Source organism: Cryptomeria japonica, chromosome 6 (assembly GCF_030272615.1).
Source record: "Cryptomeria japonica chromosome 6, Sugi_1.0, whole genome shotgun sequence".
NCBI lineage: Eukaryota > Viridiplantae > Streptophyta > Pinopsida > Cupressales > Cupressaceae > Cryptomeria > Cryptomeria japonica.
This window is the reverse complement of record NC_081410.1, coordinates 562,180,393-562,200,220: the sequence shown is the minus strand read 5'-3', so window position 1 is coordinate 562,200,220 and position 19,828 is coordinate 562,180,393. Positions and strand designations below refer to the sequence as shown.

The 19,828-nt window shown below is 34.8% G+C and overlaps 1 long non-coding RNA gene across 3 annotated transcripts in view; it reads left to right on the top strand.

The window, feature by feature from the left end:
- The first annotated feature begins 6,530 nt into the window (after positions 1-6,530).
- The window catches only part of LOC131068042 (uncharacterized), a 49,841-nt gene continuing 36,543 nt past the window's right edge, over positions 6,531-19,828 (top strand). For 2 of the 3 annotated variants that reach the window (XR_009111899.2, XR_009111898.2), the window contains exons 1-2: positions 6,532-6,840; positions 12,888-13,064. This is a non-coding gene — a long non-coding RNA (uncharacterized LOC131068042). Of the gene's footprint in view, positions 6,841-12,887; positions 13,065-19,828 lie in introns of all 3 variants that reach the window. The other variant, XR_009111900.2, reaches the window with a different exon arrangement.

The window sequence follows — 19,828 nt, the reverse complement described above, 5'->3', positions numbered from 1 at the left end:
ACTTGTGCTTATAATATCCAGTCTTGCCACATATTTATACTATATTATTGTAAATTATTTGTCCACATGTAAATCAAAAAATCATCAGATGTCAGTCAAAATTGACCAATATGTGAATATATGAGAACCTATGAATGTTATATTAAAAAAACATAATTACATTCATTAGCAAGTGAAATCATTTTTTTTTTTTAATTCAATTAAAGTAACATAACTATACACTACGAGTGTGTCATTTATAAAATAAGATGTTCGTTTAATAAAATAAGATGCTCATTTAAACTGTTGGTGTGAATGTGGTTATATCCTAGAACTAGTTCTTAGATATAACCTATTCACATATTAAATTTACTTCGGAGCTAGCTTGCATTTAAGTTGTCATAAAGTTTCTTTATGTAACTTGTCATTTAATAATGTTCATAGGATCATGTTAGTTATCCTAGATAGCATTCTAGCTAAGATAGACCATGCCATATTATTTAATATTTTATTTACGCATTTATCATTATGCATCATGTATTAATAGTTGTACCAAGGGTAATTGTACCTACCTTGTCATCCCTTGCCTATATAAGCAAGGCTCATTTGTAGATTGTATCATATCAATTCAATTATTTCCATATCTCATTAAGTATTTCAATCTCATGTTACAACATTCTCAAATTGGAAGGCATGTTTCTTGGTTGATCCTTTGAACTACGTGCAACTTCATCATGGGTTCTTGATTATTCCAACATAGTATCAATGCTTTGGCCTTGTAAACCCCTTCTTGTATTGGAGAATTGAACTTTTAAATAAATATTTATTGTAGGTTTTCAAGGTTTGAAATGAGATAGCCATCAACTCTGGGATGTAGCTAATTGGTTGGTACATTTTGGATCTAATCTAACCTTTCTATTGCATCAAAGGCTCAAAAACTGTGAGAATGCTTGTCAAATTGTCGAATTTTGACAACTTCATTTTGGAGGCCACAAAGGTTTTTTCATTCTTAGGTACGATCCTTACTGTCTGTATGATCTATATGAACATGGGCAAAAAAAATCCCCTCCCCTGTGGCAAAATTTTAGCCTAGATCCAGTTGTTCATATAAGAAATAGTACCCTATTTAGGCTTCTTTGATAAATTTTTTGGCTTGATCTAGTCATATTTTTGGGGTTTTTTGAAACATTTTTGTCATAGTCACGGATGCAATTTCTATAGATCCACGTAGATACACTAGGTTGACGACGATTGAATTTTTTTTTGAAATTTGTCCATTTTGCCTATTTTAGCCAACATTATACTAGGGGAAAGGACCTAGTAGTTGTGCACCCTAACTTCGCGCTTCTCAAAATCCTATGTGGAAATTTCAAATCACTCTGATTTTTTTACAACAACTTACTTGGCAAGTCCCCTGCTTATAACTAAGGTTTTAGGGCCACATCATCAAATTTGATGCCACATCAACATGCTTTTTTCCAAGGTGTCCAAAATAGCCCCCCAAAAAAGTGAGACCAATAGGTGTGCAAAAGGGCCCCAATACTTGTGCAGCTAATGTGGCATCACATGATTGGTTACTTTTCACAACAAATGGTATATTTCATTCAATTATTGGTACTTATCATACAACTATTGGTGCAATGTTATACAAAGGTTGGACATTAAATCAACAAGTATGGGGTATTAAATCAACAACTTCTATCACAAGAATTGAAACACGCTCAACTACTAGGTCATTTTCCCTACTGATGTTTTATTCAAGGGAGTCCATATTATTCTCAAGGTGCATATCAAGTTGGAGTTCGAGCACGTATTGAATTGTGGTTGTTATGCATCAAGTTTGGTGGATTGAATTATACCCGTTGTAAGTTGACATCGAATTTCTTTGGTTCAAATTCATTTTATTAGGCCTATTTATTTTTCGTGTCAAAGGTACAAGGGTCTAATCTTCAAGCCAATATTCTTTGGCATTATCTTTGATTTGACAAGGAGACTCTTTTTTGAAGCATTGTGCTTTTATTATATATTAGAGGCATTATCAAAAGCCCACAATTATTCTGGTTCTAAAACTATACTGTTGTACTACAGAATGTCAATAAAACGAACATTACTGACCGTATTGCACAAACAATGGCTGCAATTTTTCGTAGAAGTCAATAACACTTGTTTTATAACCCTGTTTTGGAGCCAAAATAGTTGCATCCTTATCAAAATCAGAGACACAACATACATTTTTTTGAGGACCACATCACACCCCATGGTCGGCTTGTACCTACAAGCCTATTCGACTTTCTCCCATGGGTCCAAGCTTTAATCTTGGAGGTGTCCTATCTAAGTTGTTCGTTTTTCAATGGATGTGAGTTTATTGTTTATTGTTTCTTCACTTGTTGTACACAATGAGTAGGTTTCTTTCATTGCTATCAAATATCCATATTACTGGTGGATATTATAAGTGTTAGTTGTGCTTTCTATTCTCTCTATTAGAGCCTTTATTCACTTTGGTTTGGCAGGTGTAATTGCTTTGGTAGATGCACAAAATTGAGGTTGATGTATATATTTTATTGTTAGAAGTTTGCCAGAATTCAACCTCTTGTTATGTACCTTATCATCCAAGTCTACCTGTTTTCTTCTTGGGCCATGGTGTACCCATTGCAAATTGCTAGCTAGTACAAGGAATGATTTCAATTTGTATGGTTGCACCATGTTTTTTGTTCGAGGCTTTAATTTAGCTGAATATTTATGTTTGGGGTTCAATATTTGGTGAGCTCAACAATCGTTGTAATTGGTGAGCCTGTTTGCCACAATTTTTGTCCCATAGGCTTTTGTTAGTCTCGTGGACGTTAAAATTTCTTCTTCTTCTTCTTCTTCGTGCTTCCATCTGATGCACATATCTATTAGCTAGATTTTGGTATGATCCAGTATTGTGTTGTCCTATTTGTTTGACCACTATTTTATTGCAGTTTGAGATGGTCATTATGATATTTATACATCCTTTTTGACTGAGGTGATACATTATTTGTTCATTGATTGTAGTAGGTAGGTTCAAAATTGATTGGTAGTCATTGTTGTTGAGTATTGATTGCGGGTGGCCAAGGTCTTATATCATTGTAGCATGACTCAATCCTTATGTTTTTGGTGACCAATAATAGTGGTTCACATATCTATTGGAGCTAACATCATTTTGGGCTTTGTTACTAGTGATTTTCAACACCTATGAAAGTTTTTTTTTGCCTACTACAACAAGTTGCCCAAGTTCTACCTTCCAACCCCATTGACCTATCCAACATCCACGGCCAATTAGTGGCCTCCACAAATCTTTTAGTAGCAACCTATCCAAATTTTTTTGCCTAAATTTATCCCTATGAGCTATTTTTATTTTTGTTCTTTGTTTGGAAGTGGTCATGTGGATTACCAAGGCTTATCCAACCGCCCTATTTTTGTTAGGCTCCATATAGGTGATTTTTTTCCATGAACCATATCTTGGGCATATGGAGTCAAATTTTCCCAATCCATATATTGTTGGAAATTTGGTTTCACCAACTTTGTAGTGGTGCAAGTCAATCTGTCTTATTTCACCATTTATCGGTTTTTTTTGTAGCTTGAAGTCAACCTTTCTATTTGGACTTTTGAGCTCATAATTTTTTTCCACAACCTCCAATTTTCATTATTTCTGTGGCATTAGAAAGGTATTGAGGAGCTCTATCATTCAGTCTAAGCACTTTTTTCCAATTTAACACTAGATACTATCTATTGAGGTTTTGCACTTTTTGGCATTTTCTTGATAACTTGGACATCTTGATAATTGAAGAGGTATGATTTGTGGGGAAAAGAGCTTCATTTTCACTTGCTTATCATATTTGGAGGTTTCTACATTCATGTGTTGGTTCTATCTTTGAGATTTTGAAGAATATCATCATTTGCAATGGATTTTTTATTACATCCTTTTTTTATCATCCTGGAGAGGGGGAACTACATACAATGGAGTGATGGAATCATTACCCATATTAAAGGGCTTCATTTATTACCACATTTGTATAATGTTGTTCTCCTAACTAACACACCTAGTAAGAGATTTGCTTGGAAATGCAATAGTGATCATGTCTTAAGAGTTATTGTTTTGCATGTAGACAATGACATTTTGAAGTTTATTGTTGATTTTGAGTTTCCTTATGCTCTTTGGACAAAAATTTGGGAGTTCTATGAAAATCCTAAAAATAATCCATTCTCAGATGATCCTAATGTGCCTCTTCACTCCTTAGAGAAGATACCCCATGGTTGTGATACTTTGAATTTTTTTGACACTTTAGTTGAGGTTGCTTCAAAGGTTCGTGATTCTTCTTCAAAGATAGTTGATCCATCTTCAACTTCTATTGAATTATTATCCAGAGTCATTAATTGAGACTTTCATCATTCATAATCAACAAGACCATCATTTTCTTTTAGATTTGGTTGGAGGACACATTTTAGCATATCGGTCTTTGGAGTTTGTTCTACATCATTTTTCACATATTTTTAGTTTGTCACCTTCCCCATTGCTTGGGCTTCTACCTGATTGGATTGTGGCATAGTGATATCACTTGGACAAGGAGACACAACAATTTTCAGAGACATCATCATCATTCTTCATTCTTCCATCTTTCATAGCATATCCTCAATGGGAAGCATACCTACATTTATACGTGGTTTTATTTTTTCTTGAGGGGAGACAAGTGGTTTGTCAACATTGGATTTTGTTTTGTCTTCAAGCACTTACCATTCTTGTAGGCAATTATTTATTATGGGGGGCTACAAAGTCTCTCTCTCATTCCCTCCTATGGGGGGCTATTGATTGGGTTCCATGATGGATGTAGTTCTTGGGGGGTATCAATGTTAAGACCTCCACACATCACTTTATCTTTCAATTGAACAAAATTTGCATTCTCTTTTTTGGAGAGGAGTTTTGTTCCACGATTTTTTTCCTTTTCTTCATTTGTGAGAGATTAGTTGCATGATTAGTTGTCTGTGGGTACCTAACATGGCCTAGTTGTTGGGACTCATATTGCATTCATCATATTAGTCTTGCATCAATCACATAATAATTTTTTTCCCTAAGTTGTACTTAAGGTGGTGTTGGTGTGAATGTGGTTATATCCTAACTAGTTCTTAGTTATAACCTATTCACAGGTTAAGTTTACTTAGGACCTAACTTGCATTTAAATTAGTTGTCATAAAGTTGCTTTATGTAACACATCATTTAATAATGTACATAGAATCATTTTAGTTTAAAGTGGCATTCTAGAAGATAGACCATGCCACATTATTTAATATTTGCTTTAGGCATTTATCATTATGCATCATGCATTTAATGTTCAAGTATCAAGGGTAGTTGTAGGTCTACACCATCATCCCTTGCTTATATAAGCAAGGCTCATTACGTTAAAGACATATTACACTCACATAATGGATGCAAAAACACGCATTAATAAAAAAGTAAAAGCATTTAATTTGACATGTTTGCAACATTTAAATGGATGAAAAATAAAAATTAAAAATATATTCTCTCCTCTCAACTACCACTCACTCTCAATTTAACTAATCAATCAATTCTGTCTATCTCAACCATGCAATAGTCTTAATAGATTTTTTGCTTTGGTTAAGAGTTTAACTAAAATATTAAAATATAATAATATCTTACTAATAATTTAATATTAATTACAATATAATATTCTTAAAGTGAAATAATCTATAAATATGATATTTTCGATGTACTTTATCTATATGCCTTTAAAAATAGGCATGCTTCTTACATCGAAGACATATTATACTCACATATGGATGCAAAAATGTCTATCAATAAAAACTAGAAGTACTTAAATTTGACGTGTTTGTGACACCTAAATGCATGAAAAATAAAAATGATTTTTTTATTATTATAATTTTATTTAATATTATTTTATCTTCACTTCCACCTGTCAACTCCCACTCACTTAGAGTTTAACTAATCAATCAATTTTGTCTATTATCTTCATCATGCAATCAATTAACTTCATAATTATCTCAATCAATTTACCTAAAGAAATCTTAAAATTTGTTTTTGCTTTAGTCAATAGTTTAATAGAAATAAAATAATATCATTATATAATAATTTTTTAAGTGGAATATTGAACAAATATGATAGCTTTGTATACTTCACCTATATGCCTCTAAAATAGGCATGCTAGTTTGTACATTGTATCATATCAATGCATATCTCATTGAGTATCTCAATCTCAGGGTCATGCAAGCTCATGTTGCAACATCCTCTTGGTTGGTCTTCATCATGAATTCTTGATTATTCCAACATAAACAAGTATTGTTGTCACAATGAAAAATACTATTCCTATATGTACAACTATTGAAATAACAATATATATACATTAAAATACTTCATATTAATTTTTTTCCCTCAAAACTGAATCCATATAAATTCCGGAGTCAATTAAGCACGGTCCGTTACCCATTAGTCTTTAAGTTTTTGTTAATAAAAGTAATTTGATATCATTCATTAAAGACAATTCTTAAACTAATTTTATTTTACCGTTGAAAAAAAGCACGGAAAAAACATGCAGTACCGTGGCCAACGTTCCAAATCGCATAGGTTTTCATTGGCCATGGAGCGTTTAGATGCATATTAGGCGGCATGCAAAATTTCAGCTCTTCAACTCAGGTTGCAAGAGATAAGTAATGGAAAGTTATGCATGTGGGTTTGCTTTCTCAGCCCGCAGAAGGACAGTAGCATACATTTTTCAACAGCTTTGGCACCAACCTTTTTCGAGCAAAATTTTGATGTGGAACGTCATTGCCACCAACAGATATACCAATTTCGTCTGCAGTGAACAACAGGTAGAATAAGATGCTTTTGTAGGTTTTCCTCATCATTTCACGTGATTCTGCATTGTGTTGGTGTGTTGTTTTAATTGTTGTTAATAGTGGGCTTTGTCCAGGGGATGTCATTAGAAGGTATCCACATTGCAGTGAGGATGAACGAAGTTCTGCTTCTTTTAATATGTGTTTTCCTTATCATTTCATGGGATTCTGCATTGTGGTGGGGTGCTGTTTTAATTGTTGTTCATAGTGGGCTTTGTCCAGGGGATGTCATTAGAAGGTATCCACATTGCAGTGAGGATGAACGAAGTTTTGCTTCTTTTAATATGTGTTTTCCTTATCATTTCATGGGATTCTGCATTGTGTTGGGGTGCTATTTTAATTGTTGTTCATAGTGGGCTTTGTCCAGGGGGTAGGCATTAGAAGGTATCCACCTCACAGTGAGGATGAAGGAAGTTCTGCTTCTTTTAATATGTGTTTTCCTTATCATTTCATGGGATTCTGCATTGTATTGGGGCGCTGTTTTAATTTTTGTTAATAGTGGGCTTTGTCCAGGGGATGTCATTAGAAGGTATCCACATTGCAGTGAGGATGAACGAAGTTCTGCTTCTTTTAATATGTGTTTTCCTTATCATTTCATGGGATTCTGCATTGTGGTGGGGTGCTGTTTTAATTGTTGTTCATAGTGGGCTTTGTCCAGGGGATGTCATTAGAAGGTATCCACATTGCAGTGAGGATGAACGAAGTTTTGCTTCTTTTAATATGTGTTTTCCTTATCATTCCATGGGATTCTGCATTGTGTTGGGGTGCTATTTTAATTGTTGTTCATAGTGGGCTTTGTCCAGGGGTAGGCATTAGAAGGTATCCACCTCACAGTGAGGATGAAGGAAGTTCTGCTTCTTTTAATATGTGTTTTCCTTATCATTTCATGGGATTCTGCATTGTATTGGGGCGCTGTTTTAATTTTTGTTAATAGTGGGCTTTGTCCAGGGGATGTCATTAGAAGGTATCCACATTGCAGTGAGGATGAACGAAGTTCTGCTTCTTTTAATATGTGTTTTCCTTATCATTTCATGGGATTCTGCATTGTGGTGGGGTGCTGTTTTAATTGTTGTTCATAGTGGGCTTTGTCCAGGGGATGTCATTAGAAGGTATCCACATTGCAGTGAGGATGAACGAAGTTTTGCTTCTTTTAATATGTGTTTTCCTTATCATTCCATGGGATTCTGCATTGTGTTGGGGTGCTATTTTAATTGTTGTTCATAGTGGGCTTTGTCCAGGGGGTAGGCATTAGAAGGTATCCACCTCACAGTGAGGATGAAGGAAGTTCTGCTTCTTTTAATATGTGTTTTCCTTATCATTTCATGGGATTCTGCATTGTATTGGGGCGCTGTTTTAATTTTTGTTCATAGTGGGCTTTGTCCACGGGGTAGGCATTAGAAGGTATCCACCTCACAGTGAGGATTAAGGAAGTTCTTTTAATATGTGTTTTCCTTATCATTTCATGGAATTCTGCATTATGTTGGGTTGCTGTTTTAATTGTTGTTCATAGTGGGCTTTGTCCAGTGGGTAGGGATTAGAAGGTATCTACCTCACAGTGAGGATTAAAGAAGTTATGCTTCTTTTAATATATGTTTTCCTCATAATTTCATGGGATTGTGCATTGAGTTGGGGTTCTGTTTTAATCGTTGTTCATAGTGGGCTTTGTCCAAGGGGTTGGCTTCTAATAATATATGATTTCCTCAACATTTCACGGGATTCTGCATTGTGTTGGGATGCTGTTTTAATTGTTGTTCATAGTGGGCTTTGTCCAGGTTGTTGGCATTAGAAGGTATCCACCTCACAGTGAGGATGAAGGAAATTCCGCTTCTTCTCGCATATTGGAGGAGATTGTTTGGAATAGTGGGCTTTGTCCAGGTTGTTGGCATTAGAAGGTATCTCACAGTGAGGATGAAGGAAATTCTGCTTCTTCTGGTATATTGGAGGAGATTGTTTCAAATAAGGGCTCAGAGATTGCACAGCCAAGCTTCTAAATCAACGTTTTTTTAATAAAGTTCTACACAGTGGGATCTTTTTTCTTTCACTGTTATTTGGATACAATAATTTATCCTTTTCAACCCAGGCACCTCTAGTGCTCCCTTACTTGTCCTCTAATTCTAGCCTTTAGCACGTGAAAGCCCCTATGATATATCAATTTTGTTCGTTCCCTTTGACAAACATTTAGGTTATTTTTCTACCCATTGAACTAGACTTTTTCTTTGTTTTTGTTTTTAAAAGATTAAGAAAAGACTGATAATGTTCAAGGTTTAAACTGTTTCCTCTCTTGTGAAATTTAAAAAAGAAAACAGAAGCTACAGAGTTTTCCTCAATGGCATAGGTTTTTGTGTTTAAATTCTCCAGAAAATGCCTGCATTTTTTTCTGGCAGACACAAAAAATGCCTATAGGATTCCTTACATACAACAGAATGAGATAATCCAATGGACTGTATTTGATGGTAGTAGCAGAGATGGCTATACAGTTTAGCTATGGTTCGAGAGTATTGGAACAGCAAAAACTTTGAGAACCTTGGCATTAAACTTTAAGGTCAATTATATGCAGTCTACACATGCAGTATAGCAACCTAGTCTGGACATAAATTTCAAAATTTCTCCTAACTAGCTCATTTGGCCCACTTTTGACAAATGCAAACAACTTATTTTACTTATGCTTGGAACACAGCCCATACGTACATACCATGGAGTTCTGAATCTTGAGATCTTGACCAGAGCCCAACATAACATATTAAGAGAGTCCTTATTCTCTTCGCCTAACTCACCTGTGGATATGTCTAACCAAAGGATGGAGAAAGCATCTTTGTGGATATGTTTGCTCCCTTGGAATATGGTTTATTCAAATTCCACAGTTATACACCTATACCAGGCATGTAGGTGTGTTGTTTAAGTTCTGGTTGCTTCTCTCAAGCAATGTAATGTATATTTTCCAGACTCTGTTGCACGATTGTTACAATCAATGCAAATTGTATTCTCTTGATTACATAGCAGACAAGTAGCCCCATCTGGTGTAAGCTTGAATTTTTTGTTTGAACTCAATTGAGGCTCTCTACCGTATTTTCAAATATTCAAATGTATCCTCTGCAAAGAAGACTATAGGTTGCTGATGAGGATATGCTGCTACTGCTCTGGTTCTGGTTTGGCATTTAAAATGGAGAACCAGATTGAAAGCAGTGAAGCGGATCAATGTGAGGCCAGATTGAAAGTGGAGAACCAAATCAGAACAAAAGTAGAGAACCAGATCAGTGTAGCTGCCTAAGAGACTTATTGGTTGTCTTTTGTCACCCTAGATTGTCTACATTCTGTCTAGCCCATGATCGATTCGATAATTATCACCTCTATAGCTTGATTCATCATTTTAAGGTCTATGTATAGCTGATTTAAGGTCATCTCATTCGAAAGAAGCTAGGAGTAAAATTCTCTTCCCACTCTATTTTGCTTCACTGAAATCAAGATCTGAATAGAGTGCACAAGGCAGAAGCTGCTATCTCTTTGGGAAAAAATAAGGCCTCTTAAATTGCAACCATATGATGTAAATGGAATAGTTGATGTCCCAGCCATAACTCAAAATGGTTGATCTCGTTGTTGATTAGTTGGGTTGATGTAAATTGCCTACCTCAAAGGTAGTCCAAAAAATTGATGAAAGCTGTCATTTTCATGTCACATGGTCGAATTGACATCTTAAAATTCAAATTCAGATTACAACTTCAACATTGCCTACTTCTTAGACTGCAATTGATGTGAATGAGAATTTTCTCACCTTCTTCTTTATTTGCATAAATCGGTGATGCAATTGCAATTACCACTTACATCACTAAAATGGAATTTCTAATTGTGCTCTCACCAGCCCAAACATGGATTTAATGCAAATCTCCCTACAGCATATTGGGACATTTATCAGTACCAAAAGCCCCATTTAAACAAATTCTTAAGTCATTGAAGGAGTCTTCAAAAAGAGACCAAATAAATTTCTGGCTTGACCATTTTAAAAGCCCACTTGCAATCCAATTCTAAGCCACAAATTTTTATCCAATTTGAAAAAGATGTCTTGATAGAGGAAATCGATAACAAACAAGAAAGTTTCCATCTTCACTCATTTAGCATTCATTTGGATGAATTGCAGAAAGCAAGTAGTCATTTAGAGAAAGTAGCAGAGGTCTCTTACCTTAGTAGCCTCTTCTTGCATCTTCTCTTCCCTTTTCATCTGTTCATCTTGTCACACCAGAAGTAACCACTTTGGTAGATTTAAACCATTCTCAGAACTGCAAACAATAGTGCAATGGATATTCAAATGAAGTTATCATTCTGTCCATTAACTTCACCCTTCTCTCTTCCCAAATTCTATTTCCATTTGCATTAATTCTAGATTTGAAAATCTCATGGCACTTTCCAATTCATATTACACTTGCTAAATTGTCTATAGTACTGCAGTCTAAATACATAGAAAGTAAACCCAGAAAAGACTGTATAACTAGTCTAAGTACGCAGAAAGTAAAACCTGAAAAAATTCTAACAACAGATATATATATTTATTATTTTGTCTTCTGAAATCTGTACACTCAGGAAACAATACAGCAAACTTATACTACTAGTACTCACTGACACTAATTTCTCAGCATGATTATTTCTGCTACCTGGTACTGCTAAAGACCTCAGAATGACCTCATTGTTGCCTTGCACTGCATGATACCCCCCAATAACCTTGATGTTGACCTATACTACTGATATCTCAAAGGATTTTTGCCCGCATGAAAGCTGATCTTAAAAAAGTTGTCTCAAGCAAAAAGCTGCTGTAGCAGCATCCAATTTCTGTGAACAGAATGAAGTTTTTGTGTTTGTGATAATCAATTATGCCTTTCCTCTTCCCAGCACAACCTAGGTAATCTTCAACTCAAGCGTTCCACATATTATGGAAATTAATCCCACGTTCAATTCTAGCTAATTGACAAACACTTACCCAAAATTTAATTGAAGTTGATTCCCTAATTTAAGGGAAGATAGCTAATGGAATAACTGCACCATTCCTTATTCAATTGATACAACTAAAACTAGCTGACAAACTAAAAGAATAACAAAATCTAAGAGCTGACAGAATCCAGTCAACCCTAATCCATGTCAACGACCAACAGTTCAGTGTTTGTGGTTCAAAAAGAGAATGTTACATTTCCCTTCCCATCGACTATAAATCCAACGCACCCCTCTTAAACCATGCTGTAAAAGCTCTCTACTTATCTTTCTAAAGTCCATTAAAAATATTGACTCAAACTCTAGGTAATTATTTAATAGCACTTACAACATTTAGGGAAATCACATATCACTGTCAAATAAAAAACTTGACAAGTTATGTCAAGCCTTTGGATATCCACAATAAAACCTGTACAAGTAAATGGAAGGAAGAAATGCGATGAATGAGGGAAGGCTTTTATCTTCCCTCATCTGCAACTCTCTTTTTCCCCATTTGTTGTGCTATTCCACACAAATCACTCCAATAATATCTGTGTGAGAATGGAGCAGTGAGGGGCTTCAACTGCGTCCCTGCACGAGTAAATGATGAGTGGTGGTTGAGGATTGGGTGGCTCAACTCAACTATAGAACCTCCATAGGGAAAGGAAACAATCAGTGGTAAATGATGCTTTATAAAGATATAGTGAATGGGTATTTTATTACTGGAGTTCTAAAATACTAGTATTTGTTCTTGGGCATAATCCATGGCTTTAATTTTGTATGCCAAACTCCATGCCTTAATTCAAGGTTTTCTGGAGTTTGAGCATAGCTCGTGGGTCTATTCCCAAATGCTGATATGAAAGTTTGAGTCTTTGCAACTTCATGAAAGGAATGTCTGGCCTAACTTTGGCCTATATTTAGGGCATTGTTTGATGTGGAAGCCAATCGTTGGGATGCTCTCTAGCTTAGTTCTGTGTATTAAGTTATTAACTATTGGTCTTCTGTTGTGTCTGATGATTTTTATTATTCAAACTACTAGATCTTTACACAATTTTTTTTGAATGAAACAGATGAAAGAAAAATGCATTTGGAAAGTGTGAAAAAGCTTTATCACACATGCATTGCCTCCCAGAGATTTTATTGGTGCATTAAAAGTTTGTGCAGCAGAAACTGATTTACCAGCTTTAATAGCAGAAGTGAAGAAAGCATTACCCATTAGAGGGATAATTCAGCCTAACTTTGACCAAGTAAGTGTCTCATTAACTTTGCCAATACTGTTTTCATTTCTTTTTCATCAACTAGCCATCCATCTTTGTTAGCATCTTCATTCAAGTGTAATTTTGAATGCGATGAGTTTTTGTAGACTCCTTATTTTAAAATTAAAGGAACAAGTCATTATTTGAACTTTTGTGAAGAATGAATAAATGAAAAAGTGATGTGTGCACTACACACACAGTTGCATGCATGTAAAGCTCCAAAACTTGCAAAATTTGCCACATATCATACTTCAGTCATTTTAGGAATATTTAATGGGCACAGTTTTTCTCGAACAAAAATTCGATGTCATATCTTTGGATGTGTTTCGTACAAACTCTTAATGTAGTTGGTAAGTTATCTCTTGTAGCAGGCTCACGAAAGAGGATACACTCTTCGACTTCTGCTTTATGTGAACATGATTGTATATATGAGAACTTTATTGTCAATCATGGTTTCCTATCTCCATTGATAGTTTCACTCTATTTTTGTTAGACTTATATAACCCTAAGAAGCTGGGTTTGGCAGAACAGCTGACTGAATTGGCAAAATATAGTTCAGGATGGCCTGTGGATTCACCCAGGATCTGGCCTAGGCAAACCCATGCATTGGCATTTGACAATTTGTAAATTTACATTGACATTTGACATTGAATCAATAAAATCACACACACGCGCGTGCACGCATGCACACACACGCACATGCATGCACACAGACATTTTACCCCAAACATGGGAGAATTGAAGATTACTGGTTGTAGTTTCATATTTTAAATTTTTTTCTACCAAGAGAATAAAAAATCACACAACTATATACCGTTATGGGCAAAAATTCACCACAACTCTTTGAGAAGTAATCTGCCCATAGGGTCTGGCCTAGGCACCTTGGGGTGGATCTTGGGTAAACTCGTGAATTGACATTTGACATTTTCTAAGTTTACATTGACATTGAATCAATATATGGGAGAATTGAAGATTATTGATTGTAGTTTTATATTTGTAATTTTTTCCTACGAGGAGAATAAGTTTCACTATCATGTCCCTTCCTCTTTCTAATAAAGATATATTAATGTATATTAATGTATCCTTTAAAAATAAAAACAATATTCAATAATTATTGTATTAAAAATATCCACCGATTGTTATATTAATCCACATTGTTTATCAAGCGTTATAATTGATAGGATTCCTTGTTTTATTAATCGACTATAATCCAACATGATTAATCAAAAGGATGAGAGGTGGCGACTATTGAGTATGGTAGGGGCGGCGACTTTTCAAGGAGCCGCTGCCACTAAGGGCGTTCTCCAAGGACGTGACTCTCTACCACGGGTATGGAGAGAGATAAAAGGGCTCCCTCAATAATTTGAAAACACACGGAGGAGATTGAGAGGATTTTCAGGATCTAATCTATGCTACCATGATCACGCCCGGGCATTCGTTCCCTTTTTTCTGGTATGTATTTCTGTATGTAAGCTCCCACAGCATTAGTACGATTATCATATCAGCACTTGCACATAATGAAGTCACAATATTAATTTATGTACATGACTGGTCTAATACATCTGCAATAATAAGTAAGTTTCTGCAATAATAATAGTAATCTCTCTCTATATATATAACGGCAAATTAATGACGCCCCATAGAATTGTAGGGGGCCCTTTAGAATAGAAGGGGGCTAGAATGACGGGGGGGGGCCATCATAGTTGTTATTGTAGGGAACCCAAAGCCAAGGACCACGCACGCCTCCTATCCTATAGGGGGGAGGGGACCAATATAAAGTAAAGTGGAGGGCCAAAAAACAGGCTGAAAAGTTGTTAAAAAAAGCTAACAGTTTTAAAAGCTCTCTCTACTACGAAAATAGTACAAACCCAGGGCCCTAAAAGTCCCGAGCCCCTACAATTCTATGGGTCCCTGCCCTCTCTGAACCCAAAAAGCACATACATGATGAAAGACAAGTAGAGTAGTTCCTTAGGATGATCAGTAGTAACCGATGACATATGAATGATAATAATAAAACTGGTAATAACCTGAGAGCTATAAGTAATCTGAGTGTTCTGGAAATTGATTAAGTATTGACAAATAATCTGGAAACTAACAATGATTCTGATACTGGTAATAATTTCAATAACTGGTAATAATTTGAGTACTGGTAATAATTTCAATAATTGGTAATAATTTCAGTATTGGTAATAACTTGAACAACTGGTAATAATTTGAATGCTGGTAATAGTTCGAATATTCATAATAATCTGGATAAATTGAATCAATCCATATATGATAGGGGGAAAGGTTTCATAAGACACCCTATCAAATCTTGTATGGACAATTAGTTCTTAACAAGAACCCATCTCTCGATTGATAATTGATGATTCAATTTCAAATGTTAAAAATAAAAAAGAATGGTTTATACATGTTCAAAACACCCTAAGGGGGTACGGTTAATCAAGACACCCTATCAAATCTTGTCTCAGAGCTCACTGTGTTGAGGCTTCCTTAAAATCATAATTTCTGTTTCTATCTCTGATCTTGCTACATGAATCTTTCTTTATGTTATACATAGTCATTTCTGTATATAGTTGCTTATATGACCATTCCTTTATGTAATTTGTAGTATTTTCTGACTCTTATTTTTGCAGATTATGACTACAGCAGAGGCTAAGGTACCTTATCTTAACCCCCACCCTAAGAACTGAAACCCATAACTAGGGTATTTTAAGGCATTTTATTAAGGGACATTAAATTCACACAACTTTATATAGTATATGCTGTTATGGGCAAAAACTCACCATAACTCTTTGGCAAGTAACCTGCCCTTTGCTTGTGGTGTGGTGGGGTTTGAACACACAACCAAACATTTGTGTCTTTCAATGACTTGCTGACTGGTCTACACCTCGGGGTTGATTGTAATTTTGTACTGACATTTGATAGGGTGTCTTGATTAACCGTTCCCCCTTATCAAATCCAGCACGGTTGTATGGACAATTAGTTGTTAACAAGAACCCATCTCTCGATTGATAATTGATGATTCAATTTCAAATGTTAAAGATAAATAAAAATTGTTTATATGTGTTCAAACACAGCAATGATCGGTGGCTCAGGGATCAGATGTGCAACTGCAATACCCAAATTGCGGGCACTCGATATGTGCAACTTGTCCATATCACCAACTGAAACTAGATTTGGTATTAGAATCCTAATTGAGGACTTTCACCAATTCTATACTGAAAATAAGCCACTTACATTAGGGTGAATTCCAAAATTTTGAAGAGTATATATGTAACTAGTATACCTATCTTTAAAGAAATATAGGTAAAGTATGCTGAAAGATATCATATTTGTTTGTTATTCCACTTAAAAAATAATTATATTATTATATTATAATTAATATAATGATATTGTAATCAATATTTTATTATTATTAAGATATTACTATATTTTAATATTTCTATTAAACTCTTCAGCAAAGCAAAAAAATCTATTAAGACTAATTATTATTATTATATTACTACTTTGACGAAGTTAACTATTAGAATTTAGTATGATGGAGATAAATAAAATTGATTAATAGTTAAACTCAGAGTGAGTGGTAGTTGAGAGGAGAAAATAAATAAAATATTTTTTTTAGTTTTTCATGCATTTATTTTAATATAGGTTATTTAAAGTTATTTAAATTTTTTTTTTTCAAGTAATAGTAAAACTAATTGTAATTATGACGGGTGTCATACAATATGACGGGTGTCAATTTTAATCACAGGGGGCTTTTAACCTCACATATCTATCAATTCATTATGTGAGTATTAATACGCCTTTCGGTGTAATAAGCTAACCATTATTGATATAAATTATTTTAGCTGAAGCAAGCTATGAAACAATAAGCTTTCCTAATTTCATCATAATAATTGCATAGCTAACTGTAAATGACCAGAAATTTAATTTTTAATTCTTTACTGCAAAGTTGCAAACTTCAAACAATGTACTTTCCAGTTTTGTGGCTGCTATAAGAAAGAAAAGTTTAGAATGGAAAACATAAGTTATCATTTGACTGTAATTATAGAGAATCTTTTATAACAGTTTGGGCCCTTAGGGCTGTACCCGGACTAGGACCCATATCCGTTACGAACTTGGTGCAGGTACAATGTTAGAATAAAGGTATACCTGGTAACACAAGATCACTAATTATTCAAGGCGAACTTGGTGCAGGTACCATGTTAGAATAAAGGTATACCTAGTAACACAAGATCACTAATTATTCAAGGCGACTTAAGGTTTTGTTGTTATTATCATTTGATTTTTGAACCTTGCTTTACTCTTTTCTGTAAATAGACAAACACAATTATGTCATATTTGTGGACATGTCTATTTATGAATGACTTCTTAAAATGCTTTGCAGAATGCTGCAGTGCCTTTACAAATGCATACACTAATTCTAATTTACTGATTTGTCCCTTGCATTGCCTGGATCCAGTTTGTACCTGGTCTAGATTATAGGTTGATTTGGGTGGGGATTCTGCCAGGGCACATGAATAGGGTTGTGGGTTCAACCCAGACAAACCCAGGCGAACCTAAGACGAATCCAGAGGAGTTCAATCATTTCCAAGTTTTAATTTGTTTGGAAAAACTCATATTTTTAAATAAATAATAATAATATATACAGAAGATTGTTTCTGGAATCAAGTGTGTGTTTTCTAATCAACGTTTTGGATCATACTTAGTGATTCATGTAGTACACAAAAGATTCCTGATGATGGATCACTGTGTGATTTGAAACATCAATTAGAAAACACTTGTGGTTGATTCCAAAAGCAATCTCTTGTATACTAAATGGACACAGGAAAACTAATGCCAGATTAATATATACTTTTTATCATTTTAACATATTATTTATCCATGCTGCACCTGAGGCCTCATTTACCCATTCCAAACACCATTCATGTTGTTTCTGAGGCTTTGAATGGCAGAAGCTAAGTTCTAGTGTCCACCTCATTGGGATGACACTACTTAGGGAAACAGAAGAAGCACCATCTTGGTGCTGCATTTCTCTTTAAAATGTGATTAAAAATGGCATTCACTAAAGAAACTAAAATAATGTAAACCGAATAGTGTAAGGTGTAGATTCATTCCCAAAAACTTGGTGTGCATATATTGTTCCATACAAGAGTTACAATTTACTAATTACTTTAGATGATTCTGTTAAAAATTACACATTTTACTTTTTAGTGTCCATACTGTAATGTTCCCTTTTTGGGATTTACTTGAATTTAGCCTTAAAACAACAGATCCAACTCAAGATGAGAAATGCATTATCCATAGTAACATAAACTTGTAATAAAATTGCCAACTCTAAAGTTCCTTATTGGAATTTTTTCTTGTCTAGGACGTGCACACAACATTAATCACTAGAAACTTATATTAATACAATGGATATTAATAATCCATAAATCCATCATTAATATCTAATTCCAGATCAATATCATCTGATTTTGAGCAAATATATTCTAATAGTTAATCATATTACGAATACATTAGGAATATCTTGCAAACCGCAATCTCAAGGACATTTGTCTTTGTATTGTGAGAGCATGGTAGATCTCCCATCCATCCATCCAAGGGTGACATACGTAATAAAATCACTATGCTAACCAATGTGACGTACAATAATGGGGGAAGGATAAGCGAGAGTATAAGAAGGGACCTAGAGATGGATGTTTTATATGTGGAGGAAACCACTATGCTAACCAATGTGATCAACGCACAACTGAAGTAGGAGGGAAGAGATAGGCTCAACACCAGATTCATGCCACAGTTGACAACCGACAAGCAGACTTCCAAGTTTCACCAATTCAACTTAATGGTAAACCTTTTGGTCACGAAGTCTCCATTCTTATAGACACAAGTGCTACTGAATGTTTTGTGGATCCTAGAATTGTATCTAGATTAAATATTAAGCTAGGTTATATGTCTAAACCTTGGAATGTTCAATATGGAAACCGGGTAGAGCGGAGGTAGACAAATGTTTGGCATGCAGGGAATTACAACTTCCCAACTTCCTAACAGAAGTGAACCTTTATGTGGCTCCATTAGGAAGTTATGATGTTATCCTAGGAATAATTAATCAATCAAAAAGGTAACATTATGAACCTAAGATTAATCTTTGAGAACACCGTTGCACCTTTCATCTGGTCAAACAACTCGTCTATTCTAGGGAGTGGATACCTATTCTTGATGGTGATTTTATTCAACATCCTAAAATCAATGCACAAATGGAGTGTGCCATCCTTCTTGGCGAAGATCATTGGTGCTCCCCAAGGTGATACACTTGGTCTAATTAGGCCTTTATCCAATAATTTTTGCAACTGTACCTTTAGCACATATAATTTTGTGGTTGCCATTGCATAGGGAGCCTTAGATTTACCCTTCCCTGGTTTATCCCATAATCAAGCACATCTCTTTGAATAAAACATCCTTCATAGATAGTGAAATGAAATTGGGAGCCTTAGATTTACCCTTCCCTGGTTTATCCCATAATCAAGCACATCTCTTTGAATAAAACATCCTTCATAGATAGTGAAATGAAATTACCCCTCCCAAATAAATTATAATTTTTCCTTATAGAAATTCGCTATCATAAGTTTCAAATTTGAAATAAACAAAAGAAAAAAAAACCAATCTTACCCAATTGCAGAAAGACATTCTTATTGAGGTAAATAATAAAATTAAAAGCAAAAAATATAGATATTATGGAATGTGTAGATAAA